At 47.1% G+C, this 16,155-nt stretch overlaps 1 pseudogene; it reads left to right on the top strand.

Annotated features, from left to right (window-relative positions):
* The first annotated feature begins 4,577 nt into the window (after positions 1 to 4,577).
* Positions 4,578 to 15,684, top strand: LOC109748141 (disease resistance protein RGA5-like; annotated as a pseudogene).
* Positions 15,685 to 16,155: the final 471 nt, after the last annotated feature.

The raw sequence follows: 16,155 nt of genomic DNA, 5'->3' as shown, positions 1-16,155 counted from the left end.
GCTAGCTAGCCAGAAAAGCATGCAGCTAGCTGCACAAGCAGCAGGCGCGTGGGACGGTGGGCATGAGGCATGGATCACTATAGGCTATAGCAATGTTCAGAAACACAGTATGTCTATCATCTTAGCATGCACCGCAGATCCAGTGTTGCATGGTGCAGTTCTTACTGCCAACATTTATGATGGTAGAATATAATGGGAGACTTTGGCGATACGGAATTTTCCACGTTACAACGGCGTGCCAGCACTGTTAAACGCTATCGTCATAGACTGTGGCGGTAGCATGTTATACCTTACTGTCTAGGATTATGGCGATAGGGAAAAAAGTCAGATTCTGAATTTTTTTTTAATGTACGGCCAGATTCGGCTAAACTTTTACAAAAGGGTCTAAACAGCAAATTTTGCCACCTTTCTCCACTTGGATTTCACATCATCAATCAAACAAACAAGCGCGGTGAAGTAACAGTACAAGTAGCAGTAGCACTGTGTCCATGATGAAGCATGCATGCCGACTCCACCATCACGGGGTAGGGGTAACAGTGGTCGGGTCGACGGGGAGTCGTCGGCAAGGAGGCAACGAGCATCTTTCTACATGTTTTACACTGTTCTACCACCCGACTGGATACCACTTTTAACACTTTTATCACTAGTCACTAGTAGTCTAATACTTAAAGTACTACTACAGTACATTAGTGTCTGCTCACACCAATCAGAAGATTAGATGGCTTAAATCTCACTTTTCCGATGCTGCATCCCCTCATCAGTGATTTGCTTTCGAGGTAATATCATCAGAAGTCATACAACTTACGCTTGATATTCAGTTTGATTACAAAACTTGTAAATTACAGAATTGAGGTCACATAACTTGTCATCTCGTGCAAATACGGTCATTTCGTCTGTATCCTGTGCTTACGTGGCATGCCAGTGGGGCTATGGCCCACTGTTGCAAGCAATGAGAAATAAAAAAGGTGTGGTATGCTCGAACTCGGGAGTTCATTTACGTGAATGCACTAGCGAACTACTCCACCGAACACAATTCCATGCATACGTGGAAATACATTTACTTTCACACTGAACACCTATTTTTTTTTCTTGATTCTGTTTTCCCAGGTAGGCCAGAAAAATAGGTTTTCAAAAAAAACTTTTTTCGCCAATTTTTTAAGTTGAAATTTGATTTTAAAACACGCGTCAAAATGTATAATGTTTAACCCCAAATGTACACAAACTTGTTCATGAGCAAGATTTGTTTATTCTATTTTTTAAAGGAGCTGCAATATCCGGTTTTCGAAATATCTAGGCAATACTGTGTTTCTTCGTCTGAAATATTGAAATAAATTTTGAATTTAATTTTTTAAAGTCTAAATATATTTAGTTTAGCACATTACTTTAAAAAAGTGTTTCCTGTACAGTGGTCAGCCCGACTCCTTCCCTATAGAAAAGTCACACGTCGAATTCATTGTTGCGGCAACGAGAACAATATTTTAAATAACATCATTTTTTTAATGATTAACAATAGCACAAAAAAACTATTTCCCAAAAGAGGGTATGATATTGTATGCCCATATGAGCATTTAAGTTACGTTCATGTATTGTTAGACTAGTTTCTCTCGTTTAAATTCAAAAAAATTGGGTGCTCAATTTTTTCTCTTAATGGAAATTTGGTTGGAGAAATATTATTTGGATATGAGTAGTTGTCATTGCAAAAGTATAAAATTCAGCATTTCTCTTTTTGATCACAAAAAGTGACTTGCTGTACTGGGTAGCTCTTGTGTGCTGGCCTGTTATTAGGTGGTCGTGGGTTCTCAAACCCATTAGTTGCAGCCTTTTTTATTTTATTTGAGAGCCATAGTTTGTAATTAATGAAAGGGGATCCATTGGAGTGCGTTTTTCACCCAAAAAAGTTTGCATTCTTGCAAAAAAGAACATAAATATTAATTAGGTTGCGAGCAGTCTAAGGTACGCCAACGTGGCAGCCACTTGGATGGTTTTCTATTCTGAATCGATTTTGGCCGTATTTGACCAAATAAACGAGCTCATGGTCTAAATATGGTCATTCCTTGGCCAAAAATGTGCAACCAGTTGAGTTAACGGACTAAAGACGCATTTCACTCATTATTTGCATGGCAACTTAAGAGCAAGGTTAATGATATAGCCGGCAGGCTATGTAAAACTGCCATGTTATCAAAAGATAGCAGTCCATTCACTCATGCTATAGGGTTCTCTATAAGGTTGGCTACTGAATTGGTATTTGTTTTCTACCTTCTTGCTTTCTCTTTGTTCATATTTATTGCATTTGTTTACAAGTACGTATATAGCTAGATTTTTGTTTGCGAGTCTACTTCCTTTACTTTTTCATAACTCTTTCCTTCACATAGTCAAAAAAAATTCTTTATCATTTTATGTTTATCAAGTGAATTGCTTGAGGGCAAGCAAAACAATGAGGTAAGCTTGGGGAGTTGATACGTCTCAAACGTATCTACTTTTTCACACATTTTTGCTCTTATTTTGCATGATTTGAATGGAACTAATCCGGACTGGCACTGTTTTCAGCAGAATTGTCATGATGTTACTTTTGTGCAGAAATAAAACTTTTTGGATTGAGCTGAAAATTTACGGACAATATTTTCAAAATGTATGAAATATTAGTGAGAAGAACTACTGGAGGGGGCCACCCAGGAGCCACAAGCTCAGGGGGTGTGCCTACCTCCCAAGGCGCGCCCTATGAGTTTTGAGTCCCACGAGCCTCCGGTTGCCGTAATTGCAACTCCATAAATACCGTTTCGTGAAGAAAAAAATAAGAGGAAAGTTTCATCGCGTTTTACGATACGGTGCCACCGCCACCTCCTATTCTGCATCGCGAGGGTTGATCTGGAGTCCGCTCGGGGCTCTATAAAGGGGGTCCGACGCTGTTGCAATCATCAACCATCCTCCATCAATAATTACATAATGCTCACCACCGGGAGTGAGTAATTTCTTTGTAGGCTTGCTAGACGGTGATAGATTGGATGAGATTTCTCATGTAATCGAGTCAATTTGTTAGGGCTTGATCTCCAGTATCCACTATGTTCTGAGAATGATGTTGCTATGATTTTACTATGCTTAATGCTTGTCACTAGGGCCCGAGTGCCATGATTTTGGATCTGAACCCTCTATGTTTTCATGAATATATTTGAGCTCTTCATCCTATGCTGCAAGTTGTATGCACCTATTACATATTATGATCTGCATACCCCAATGTGACAATAATTGAGATTTTTTCCGATGACCACCGTAGTATGAGGAGTTCATGTATTTACCATGTGTTAATGCTTTGTTCCGGTTCTCTATTAAAATGAGACCTTAATATCCCTTAGATTTCCTTATGGACCCCGCTGTCATGGGAGGGTAGGACAAAAGATGTCATGCAAGTTCTTATTATAAACACGAATGACTATATACAGAATATATGCCTACATTACATTGATGAATTAGAGCTATTTTGTATTGATCTAGATTGTTACTGTTATATGATGAATGTCATCCAACACAAATATCCATCGCTGATCCAAAGCCTACACTTTTCTCATATTGATTTTTGCTAAGTTAGTACTACTGCTACTATTACATTCTTGTTACTGTTGCTACTGTTACTACTATTATCAAAACTATCAAAATACTGTGCTACTAAACACTTTGTTGCAGAAATATAATTTCCCATGTGCGGTTGAATTGACAACTTAATCGGTAAGACTCATAAATATTCTTTGGCTCCCCTCGTGTCGAATTAATAAATTTGGGTGAAATACTAACCTCGAAGAGTGTCACGATCCTCTATACTTGTGGGTTATCAAGACTTTTCTGTGACGCCGTTGCCGAGTAGCATAGCTCAATTTATTGAGTTCACTTGAGATTTTACACTACGAAGAATCTGAAAGATACTAGAACCAAGATCATACCTTCTAAGACGAGGGGGTGTGTGTCATCTAGCTCTACACTTGATTCACCATCTGTTTTAAGTAGGTCACCACCAGGGCTCCGAAGGCCACGTCGGCAGTGGCCGCGGCGGCCCTCCGCACAGTGCAGCAGGAGGCGGAGAGGCTCCTCCGTGAGCGGAAGGCAGCCGCCGAACAAGGATGCCGCGGCCCTCCGGCGATGTACCGACGCTGGAGGGACGACGGCACGGAAGATGAGGCGATGTGGCATAGCAGGGCGGCCACGCGTACGAGATGGTCGTCCGGTATAGGGTTTAGTTTTTAGTTAAACGGTTGAAATACCGACCATTTTATATAAAGTATCTATGAATTTTAATGAAATTCATCGTGTTCATATGAACTTCGTCCAATTTGTTAAAATGTGGATTGAAACATATACGGTTATAGTTGGATGACGGCTTTCCATGTCCATGTCCATGAACTGGTCTCTCTATTCGTAAATGGAGATGCGGGGTAAATTTGCGGGTTACCATTGGAGATGTCGTGAGCCCTCGCTAGTGGCCGGCAGGTTGCTGTGGAGCACGATAATTTGTGAAACTGCTGTTTAGTGTGGTGTGAAAAACATATGAGTCCGTCCATACGACGGTAAAAGTGTATGTTTCGTTCAATGCAAAGTCGATCCACATGACATGAGGAGGCATCACTTGTCCCCGTCTCCATCTGCTTCCGCTTTCCTCTCGCCACAACGCTACTAGCCACACTCTCTCTTTTCGGTGAGGAGGCCACCGGACATGTATGACCCTGGCGGCAGCTCGTCGTCCCGGCCACATGGCAAGGAGAAGCTGCAGCCGGAGGTGGTTCTCTACACGGCGTCAGCTTCAGCGTCGCGCCGCAGAGTGCGCACCTCTGCCGAAAGCTACGCCTTGCGCGCCCTGCTGCGCGGCTACGGCGTGGCCGTGGACGTGCGTAGCGTGTCCACGAGCAATGCTCACCGCTGCAAGCTCAAGTCGTTGCTTGCGGCTCGGGGCTGCCCCTTCTCCCTCCCGCAGCTCCTCGTGGGCGGCCGGCTCGTCGGCGGCCCTGACCAGGTCAGGCAGCTCCACCAGGCCGGCGGGCTGCGGCCTCTCCTCGACGGCGCCCCAAGGCCGAGCACCGCCTTCGTCTGCCAAGCCTGTAAGAGGGTCGGCTCCGAGCCATGCGAAGACTGCAGCGAGTCCCGCAACAACAAGATGGTGGATCCTGTAAGTGGCATTATTGAGGAGAAGGAGGAGAAGGAGGAGAGGGTTGTCCTTTTTTATCCAACCCAAGGTGACACTTCCTTTCTCTCCTTCCTAATTCCTATCCCTCTACTTCTATATAGCTCCTACAAAAAGAAAAGAAAAACCCCAAGACTGAACGGCCAGGACATGTGCCTGGTGGAACTTTGCGCACAAAAATGCTAGACCTACAAACAAATACATGTTTTTATAGGCTCTTTTCATCTCCTAACCAACCACAAACTTGACCCCTCCCCTGATTTTCAGGGGGTGGGCCACCTTCCTCTCACCTATTGACCAATCAAATTAACCCTCTTTGTAAAATCATGTAACTTGTTTGTACATGACTTGGTCGAGCTGATTTCTTCTGCTAGTGATCTGGTCATGGGATGGCATGACGCGGTGATCGCCGTAAGTGCACAACAAGCGTCATTGGATGGCAGGATGGGTAGGCTCGGCTTAGGCACGAAATTTCCTTCTGTAACGACAGTCCAAATAACAGAGAAGAAAGTAGAAAGGTAGTAAGATTTTGTGATCGGGGGAAAGAAGAATGCAATGCACCGTAGTGCATGCCGATGCATTAGCTCTGCATATATATAGTTTGAGAGTACAGCCGTTCTGCAATCCTGCGCCTAGTGCGCAGAGATGGGGGAGACTAGGCCGTATACAGAGTGGGCTGGGTGAACCAGCAGAAATCCGTTGAGACCCCACCGCCGTTTGAGCTTCTGGCCACCGGATGCACAAGCTGGACCGAAATTCTTCAAATGCAGCTGTAGGTAACCCCTTCATCATCACGTCAGCAAACTCTTGCATCGCCGGGACGTGTAGGACACGGAGCTCACCAAGCGACACCTTCTCCTGAACAAAATGTATGTCAAGTTCAATGTGCTTGGTGTGTCGGTGATGGACACGGTTGCCCCCCCATGTTGACACTAGAGATGTAGTCACAGTTCACGACCGTGGGCTTGGGGACGTAGACACGCAGCTCGCCCAAAAGCTGCCAGAGCCAGCAACACTCGGCGACGACGTTGGCGACAACACGGTAACCGTCCTCCGCACTCGATATGGACACCATGGCTTGGCGCTTCGAGGACCAAGAGATCAGGGCGTTGCCGAGGAAGACGGTGTAGCCGGAGGTGGAACGGCGCGTGTCGGGGCAGCTGGCCCAGTCGGCGTCCAAATAGGTGACGAGGTCGAGTGCTTGCGAGCGATGAAGATGAAGGATGTGTGTTGTCGTCCCTCGCAGGTACCGCAGTATACGCTTGACGAGCGCCAAGTGCTGGTCCTGCGTCAAGCTGGCAATGGTTAACCGTTACCCGTGTCCTCATGGGTAATTACTCTATTAGGGGACGAAGATGTGCCAACTTTAATACCCACGGGGAATCTTGTGGGTCAAATACCTTACCCAGCGTGGACGACGGGGATGGGGATGGGGTAGCATTACCCATGCCCGTTACCCGCCTTACCCGTGAAGGCCTTACATGCAAGCTCAAAAATTAGTAGACCCCATGTAATTCCCGCCCTTACCCACCGAAATGTTCACCCATCCCACCCCTTTGGCCAAAAAGCCCGAAAAAACCCTAACCTAGACACAACAGACTATTTATTGTGCTGAAATGCTATTTTTTCTACTGAAATGCTATCTAAGGTTGTTGCTGATTGCGTGTATGGGTTTCCCCACGGGTATAAAAAACCGACGGGGATGGGGATGGGGATATTTTTATCCCCACAGATGGGTATGGGGATGGGGATGGGCATGGTAAGACTGTCACGGGGACGGGCATGGGAGTCCAATACCCGCCTAGGTAATCCCCATTGCCAGCCTACTCCTGCGGGTCATGCATATGGAGGCACGCTTGCCGGATGGCGTAGGTGAGATCCGGGCGAGTCATGGTGAGATATTGGAGCGCCACGACCAAGCTTCTGTACTCCGAACAATCCGCAACGGGTGAGGCATCGGATGCAGATAGCTTGGCGCGTGTGCGCAAGGGCGTCGGCGAGGTCTTGCATGTGGTCATGTTGGCACGGTCCAGGAGCTCCTCCGAGTATTTGCGCTGCGACACGAAGAAGCCAGAGCTGCTGCGCGTGACGCTGATGCCGAGGAAGTAATGTAGAGGACCAAGGTTGTTCATCGAGAACTCGGCGAAGAGGCGCTGCTGGATGTGTTGGAGGAGACAGCTCGACGAGGCGGTGAGCACGATGTCGTCGACGTACTTGAGGAGGTACGTCAGGCCGCCATCGTGGTAGTACACGAATAGCGACGGGTCGGAGCGTGTCGCCGCAAAGCCGATCGTGGGTAGGAACACGGCGGACCTATCAAACCAGGCATGCGGAGCCTGCTTGAGGCCGTACGTCGACTTGTCGAGGAGGCAGACGTAGTCGGGGTGGTCATGGTCGATTAAGCCGACTGGTTGTTGACAGTAGACGCGCCTGGCTAGCTGCCCGTGGAGAAAGGCATTGTTCATGTCTATTTGATGGCCGGGCCAGTCTAGCGATGCGGTAATGGCGAGCATGGTATGAACGGTAGCAGACTTGATGACGGGACTGATGGTTTTGTCGAAGTCCACACTCGGTCACTACGAGAAGCCGTGCACCACCCACCTGGCTTTGTACCGTTCCAGGAATCCATCAGCCTTGAGCTTGTGCCGGAACAACCACTTCCAAGTGATAATGTTGACTCCAGGTGGGCGTGGCACCAACTTCTAGGTTTTTGTTCGCAATCAACACCCGGTACTCCTCCTGCATAGCTATTAGCCAAAACGGATCGCGCAATGCTGTGCGCACAGATTTGGAAATGGGGGAGATTGTGATTACATGAGCCTGGAGCATGTACTTGGGATTTGGCTGGAAGATGCCGTTGATACCGCGGGTGACCATGTGTTGCGTGGGTGCAAGACGAGCTCGGGGTTGTGTGGGTTTGGCAGGAGGGGGAGGTGACGTAGGTGGCGATGGGGTTTCGTTAATCGGAGGTGTGCATCGAGGGGGAGATGGAGTGGGTGATCGGCAGGGGGTGGTGCTGGTGATGACTGCCATAGGGGCATCGATGGCACGGTGGAGTTGGCCGCGGCCATGGGCGCTAGTGAGGTACTATGGGTTGTTTGACGGCGTCGAGGGCCTGGTGAGGTGTGGTAGGGGAAGGAACTTTCGTCGAAGAATACATTACGTGAGATGATAACTCTGCCGGTCGATCGGTTGTAGCAAAGGTATCCTTGTGGTCCGGGGAGTAGCCGAGAAAGAGAAACACGCACGGCATTGAGCGAGGAGCGAGTTTGTGAGCAGTGGTGGCGGTGGTGTTAGGATGGCATAGACACCCTTAAACGCGCATGTTCGTGTGGTCTAGGTGAGCACCGTAGAGTAGGTAGAATGGAGTGAGGTTGTGGCGAGAACGGCATGGACGTCTGTTAAGTATGAAGGTGGAGGTGTTTAGTGCTTTGACCGAGAAGGAAAATGGCATGGTGGTGTGGGTTAGAAGGCTGGACAGTGTCGGCTAGTGTAGAGGCACGACATGCGTAGAGCAATGCCGTGTGTGGAGAAGAACTCGCGGGTAGAGTGATTATAAAATTTGGCCCATTGCCTGTTTTAAGTGTTAGTATGTTTCTGTTAGACTAGTATAGACCCCCTCCTCTTCCTCCCGCAATGCCCCCCATGGGCGCACGAGAGGATAACTCTAGCCGCTGGCGGGGCACCCCTCCTCCCTCCTCTCCTCCCTCGCCACCGCTAGGGGGCATGACTGGGCGAAGGCCGGCCAGCGCCGACGCCGGGAGGGGTTGGGGGGGGGGGGGGGCACTGGGCGCCGGGCACGGCAGCACGACGTTCCGCCGGGGCTGGTCGACGGCGATGGCGGGGGCGCCTTGGTCTTCATGGATGGTAGGGTCGAGGCCAGATCTGGGCCTGGCAGCACGGGTCGAGGGCACCGCGGGCTGCAAGCCTCTGCCCCTGCCATGGCCATGGCGGGTGGTGGTGCAACGCAGTGCGGCTGGCCGATGGGCGGGTCTGCCGGGATCCAGGAGCTACAGCGGCTAGACGACGGCAGGCAGCGCAGATGGGCTCATCGATGAGCTTCCTTCGCGATTAGCGGCGGTCCTTGGGATCTCTCCTTGCCGGTGGGCGGATGTGTGTTGGTGGCCTCACGTGGTGTTGCATTCGCCGTCGAGGCGGGGCGACACAGGAGGTGTCCGGTGGGGATGCGGCTGGAGGGATGAGATGTGTTGACGAGCTCGGGCCACCCGTCGCTGGCATAGAGGTGTGCCGGCCCGAATGCGATCGCTGCCCCTCCTCCCCCTCCTCGGGCGTGTGTGGGCTGACGCGGTCTCTTCGGTCGGGTGCATCCTTTTGCCCAAAGCCGACCACTTTGGTCGGTCTTGGGGGTGTCTCGATGCAGGGCGGCAGCACGGGCGACAAGAGTCATGGCGCTCACAGGCGAAACTTGCGCCTCGGATGTAGGCGAGCGGCCATGGCCACGTGGGTTGGTGGTCGTTGGTGGTTGGCAGAGCTAGAATGCGTCGGAGGGGTGAGCGTGCCCGGGTATATCACTTACCCAATCATTTATTTGCCGACGGCGGCGGCGTCCGTGGACACCGTATCCTTCATTGAGGCTCTGTCACGGTGTCCTTACTCCTTCGAGTTGCTCCGGGTAAAAACTGGATCCTTGGGATCAGATGGTGGTGTCTGTCAGTGGTCGTTCCCTTCTAGGAGGCACCATCTTGGAGTCCTTACTCCGCCGTTTTCGGTCTCACCTCTCCTAGTAGGATTAGAGCTCTCCGTTGGCTCCAAGCGGTTCGTCCTCGCGCATATGTAGTGGTTTGGTAGTCGTTGGGGTGGGGTGGCGGTGCTCGGCGCCTTTGTATCTTCCCTTGGGTGTGTGTGTTGTATGCGATGGTGGCGTGAGTTTGTATCGTGGTGCTTGTGGATCGTTGCTTTATATATAAAGTGAGGCAAAGCCTTTTTGGTATATTTAGGTTAAAGTGGTAGGAGATGAGGTTCTGAAAAGATAGCAAAGTGGGGAGAACTTCATACACTGGGGACGGTAGTACCCTCACCTCTGCATCACAAGATGCACCCAAATAATTTTATTAAATTTGAAAACAAGTTCAAGTCATCGAGTACCAGACAAAACTAGAACTAAAAATAAAACATGACCACTACTGGTTGAATAAACTAGGCAGAGCCTTGGTCTTTTATGAACTTTCTCTTTGAATGTGTGATTTTTGTGTGTGTTAGTGTTGATTGTGTGTATCCTACTCATGTAGACAACGGGTTTGTGCTCATTTTGCTTGTATCTGGTATGCTTCATTTTGAGTCAATAAAGTCCAAGAAAATGTCTATACGCAATTTTTTTTCCTCCGCAATTTAAATGTGTTGGTGGATATAATGAGTGAAGTACAAAGTACAAAATCAATATATTTTGGCTTTTCTGAATGTCAGTTATGTGAACAGAAATATATGCGAGTGTGACACTTACTAGTAGTTATGTATTACATCCAACACCCATTGTATAAATTAAATCGTTCTTTCTCATCTATGTATCTTTTCAGATGTTTCAATGGGAGGTAGAGGCAGAGAGATGGATGCGATTTTCAGTGTTTCCCTGGGCGCCATGAGACCCCTTCTTAAGAAGCTTGACATGATGCTAGGTCCGCATGGATGCAAGCTGACCAAGGGGGTCAATGATAGGTGTCAGCTCCTCAAAGATGATCTTGAAGAAATAGCCGCATACCTTGAAGATCTGTTACAGGTGGAGGACCCTCCCCTGGCGGCCAAGTGCTGGATGAAAGAGGCACATGAGTTATCTTATGACATCCTAGATTGTATTGACAACTTTGTGCCCCCTGAGTCTCTTGGCTACAAATCTGACCACAAGATGACTCATGTTAAGATTCCAAGAGGCTCAAATGGCAGAAACAGATTGAATATGCAGCTCCTGATGTGTCAGGACATGTTATCTCCAAAATCATTCGTGTTGATGTCATTCGTGCTCCCAGGAAGCTCAAGTTGTACCAGCAGATGGTTGAAAAGGTATCAGAATTCAGGATCTATGCCCGGGAGGCGATCCGACGGTACGAGAGGTACCAGCTCCATTCTTGTAGCACCTCGGCGGCACGTAGATTTTCAGCCATTGGACCTATAATGCCAATGCCGCCACTGCCTTGTGAGAAAACTTGTTCCGGCCTAGTAATTGATGGTCGGATGAGCAAGTTTATTAACTCTCTGGCTAACAACGCGGATCAGCAGCTCAAGGTGGTGTCTATTCATGGATTTGGATGTCTTGGTAAAACAATGCTTGCCAAAGTGTTGTACAATAAAATTGGGAGGAAATTCCATTGCCGGGCTTTCGTCCGGGTGTCCAAAAAGCCTGATATGAAGAGGCTTTTCCACGACATGCTATCACAATTACAGCGGAAGCAGCCCCAAGCAAGCCAAGACGCTTCTGATGAACTTCGCATTACTGCTGAAAATATCGGCAATTGTCTACATGGCAAAAGGTACTTTATTTTCCACATCCAAATAGTATGTACTAGTTGTATGCATCAGTGTATCAGGAATTGTCTACAGGTTGTACACATCAGTATGTACTAGTAGTACTATATCAGGAATCACTGTATATTATATTATTTCCCTACAGGTTGCTCTTTACGTTTTTCACAAAAATAAGTAAGTTTCTGAAAGGATGTTTTTCAGACTAGCTTTACGGTATTCTAGAAAACCTCGATTCAGTAAGCTAGAAAAGCTTCAGTAAGCCTGTCGATTCAATGGCCATTAGTTTAACTCTTCAAGTTAACTTCTGGTTGATACATAACTTCAGGTTGTTACTGTTAGCCTGACACATAAATGTGACATGCGTGCATTCTTGACATGCAGGTATCTAGTTGTTGTTGATGATTTGTGGGATACATCAGCATGGGATGTTATTAATCAGCTTTTTCCCAAGGGTAGTCAAGGCAGCAGAATAATAACAACTACACAGATTGAATATGTTGCATTAGCATGTTGCAGCGATGACCCAGAACAAGTTTTTGAGATGAATCCTTTGGATGATGATCACTCAAGGAAGCTATTCTTTGACAGGCTTTTTGGTTCTGAAAGTAACTGTCCTGAAGAATTGAAACAAGTTTCAAGCCAAATTGTAGAAATATGTGGTGGTTTACCGCTAGCAACCGTCAGCATTGCTAGTCTTTTAGCAAACCAGCCTTCTATATCAGTGGATTTATTGACACACATACATGATTCGTTAGTGTCTTGTTTGTCATCAAATTCAACTTCAGAAAGAACGAGACAAGTACTGAACCTCAGCTACCACAGGCTTCCTCATTACCTCAAGACATGCTTGCTCCAACTTGGCATGTATTCAGAGGGCTCCATAATCTTCAAACATGACCTGGTCAGGCAATGGGTGGCTGAAGGGTTTCTTGCTGCAAGTGAAGGGCAAAATATGGAACAAGTTGCTGGAATGTATTTTGATCAACTTGTTGATAGAAGATTCATCCAACCTGTGTCTATCAACTTCAACAATGAGGTGGTATCCTGCACAGTTCACGCCGTGGTGCATGATCTTATTGTGCAAAAGTCTGCTGAAGAGAATTTCACTGTGGTAGTAGATTACAATCAAAAGAATTTGACACTTTCTCATAAGGTCCGTCGACTATCTCTCCAACTTGGTGATACAAAATATGCCAAGATACCAGCAAACATCAGAAAGTCACAAGTACGGTCACTTGGAGTTTTTGGATTATCAGAGTGCATGCCTTGTATTGGAGAGTTCAAGCTTGTTCGTGTTCTGAACCTTCATCTATCTGGCCATCATAATGGCGACCAAGACCTGTCCATAGACCTCTCTAGAGTATCAGAACTTTTCCATCTGCGATATCTGAAGATTGTTTGTGATGTCTGCGTAAAACTTCCAAACCGTATGAGAGGGCTGCAGTGTTTGGAAACACTGGATGTTATGGCGACACCAAGAGGCACTTATGTTCCATGGGACATAATATATCTGACACGCTTGTTGCACCTCAGTCTTCCTCCTGACACAAATCTGCTGGATTGGTCTGTCGATGAAGATCTAAGCCTTTGCAAGCCGAACCACCTGCAGGATCTTTGCATTTCTACACCGCCTTCTTCAGATTCAGACGATCTGGAGAGAAGCATGTATGCTCTGGATTATTTAATGTATGAACATGACAGCCTGAAAACTGTAAAACTGGTGGCTCACAAATCCTCGGTTAGCTATTGTGACGCTTCAAAAGCAAGAGTTCAGTGGATTTTGAATAAAGAACCCCACCATCTCCAGAGATTTGAGGTCTCATCGCACAGCCCCGTCATATTTTGCAGAATGCATTTGTGGAAGAAACTACTTAGCAACCTATGCATTCTGAAGATTGCAATGCATGGACTGTCAGTAAATGAAGTTGATATTCTTAGAAGGTTGCCTGCCCTCTCTGCTCTGTCGTTGTATGTGGAGAAGTCACCTGGTATTAAGATAATCTTTGGCACGGCTGCTGGATTCACCGCTCTCAAGTACTTGAAGCTTAGGTTCATGAGTGGAATAGCTTGGCTAAAATTTGAGGCGGACGCAATGCCTAATCTCTGGAAGCTCAGGCTCGTTTTCGACGCCATCCCCCCACTGGTGGACCAACGACTTGGAACTTTTTTCAAAGTCTGACCAGTGGAAACAATATCGGCATGGTACTGCATTAATCAGCATCGACCATATGACAGGCCTTAGAGAAGTCTCTGCAAAATTTGGAGGTGCAGCTGTTGATCTGCAGTATGTCTCGAGGATTGGCGTAGTTATTAATCATCGGGGCAATCCTGTAATCAGCGTGCAATTAGTTGACTCTGGTTCCTATTGTGAGGAAAGCACAGTACAGAAACAACAACCAGATGATGATAAAAGGTAGTAACTCTTCAGTTATTCAATTTAACCTGATTTGACTCTACATGGTCTAAATGGTTGTTGTAATCAGGATATCATGGAGGTCACCGGAGTCTTGTTCGCGCCTGCATCCTCCAGGTATGCTTTCTAGTTAGTGAACACGAGTTCTAATAAATTACTCGTAGAAATTTTACGAATTAGCAAAACAATGAACTGTTGACATTTTTCAGGTGTAGAGGAGGGTGGAGAGCAGCAGGATGTGGTCTCGTGGAGCAATACCATTGGTGTGATAGGTCGTGACCTCTTCATCTATTGCCTCCACCGCCTCTCCAGGTGGGAATATGGCGCCATCGCCTCTCTGAACCGCGACCTCAATTCCGTGGTTCGCAACGGCGACATCTACCGCCTGCGTCGCAAGAATGGGGTGGCGGAGCACTGGCTCTACCTCGCTTGCGGTAATAATCCTCCGGAGTGGGAGGCTTATGACCCGTCCACTGGGCGCTGGATCCAAGTGCCCAAGATGCCACCGGCTGAAAGCTACGCCTGGGACTCGCTCGCTGTAGGAACCGACCTGCTGGTGTTTGGGGAACGCGAAAGGATTGCCTTGAGATATAGCATCCTTACCAATTCATGGACATGGCTGGCTGATGCGATGAACACACCACGGGTCTCGTTTGGGTCAGCAAGTGTCGGTGAGAAGGCGTATGTCGCGGGAGGCGCTTATAGCTCTGCAGAGATGTATGACTCAAAGACACATACTTGGACACCCCTTCCCAGCATGAATAGGGCCAGGTGGAAGTGCTCTGGCGCATTCATGGATGGCAAGTTCTATGTGATCGGTGGTCTTCGCAGTAGATTTGAGTTATTGACATGCGGTGAGGAGTATGACCTGAACCGGCGGTCATGGAGGGTCATCGACAACATGTCTCGGGCTCAACGAGACAGACGAGGGAGCTCCTCTGCTCCTTGCAGTTGTGAACAATGAGCTTTATGCCACTGATTACAGAGAGGATGAATTGAAGCAGTATGATAAGCTGGACAACAAGTGGATCACTCTTGGAAAATTGCCTGTACTGTCTACAAAAGAAGGCTGGGACATGGGTTTCCGAGCGTGTGGTGACCGGCTGATTGTTATTGGGCGTCCAAACAATTCTAGTGATGAAAAGGTGGTTGAGCTTCATTCATGGACCCCGGATGGGCAACCACCTCTGTGGAATTTGGTTGCCACACGGCCATACGGGGGCGACCGGATTCTGTGCGCCGTGATGGGTTGCTGAGTCGGTCGATTCAATATGAGTAAGTTACTTACCTTTGTACTCGCTTTGTATAATTTTTTCTTTATCCAGTTTGCTCCATGATTTCAATGACACGGAGTTTCTGTTCCTATCTCCATGCAGTGCTGGCTGTGCCTCATTCTCAGTCTGAATTTCCTGGAAGAGCTCCGTTGATGATACAAAAAGAGAAGACATGAATGAGTTCCACAGAAAGTGCCTGCAGAAACATCCGAGTTTCAGTCACTAGCTGTTATTTCCAATTGCAATTTGTGTTCCAATAATGTTTTGACACTTTGTACGGTGTTCTGATGATCTTCATCTGCATCAACCAACTTTATCCGTACAGTAAAACAGAACTCTCAGTTACTTTTCAAACATCGAATTCAGTCTCTAGCTTGCCCTCTCTTTTTGTTCAAGATTTTTCAAACTCTGAATAAAAAGCAATTTGGACCCGACGATATTCAGTCAGCTGTTCTGAAATGTATTTACTCGTAGTTTGGTATAGATTAATTTGCTCTAGGAGTGTGAAATCATGATTTTTCTTTCAAATTGTTTATTCTTTTAGATGAAATTGTTTATTTCTTGAGAGTCGTTTGATCAACCTTCAACCGAAAATAAGGAAAGGCTAAACATGTTTTTCCTTCTTTTACTGCACTTGCAATATTCATGTTCCGTCTGACATTAGCAACCATATCATACACGGGTAAAAGCAAGTCACATCACAGACATTGTTGCCGGAAGAATTCAACAACATTTTGATTTAATACATAGGAGTACAAACATAGGTACATAGGTGCCCTTGGGATTTCTCTTCTTCCATTGTAATGTGAAGGCCCTTACTAAAACAA

This window comes from Aegilops tauschii, chromosome 7 (genome assembly GCF_002575655.3).
Source record: "Aegilops tauschii subsp. strangulata cultivar AL8/78 chromosome 7, Aet v6.0, whole genome shotgun sequence".
Classification (NCBI taxonomy): Eukaryota; Viridiplantae; Streptophyta; class Magnoliopsida; order Poales; family Poaceae; genus Aegilops; species Aegilops tauschii.
The sequence above is the reverse complement of the archived record's forward strand: the minus strand, read 5'-3'. Positions and strand labels throughout refer to the sequence as shown.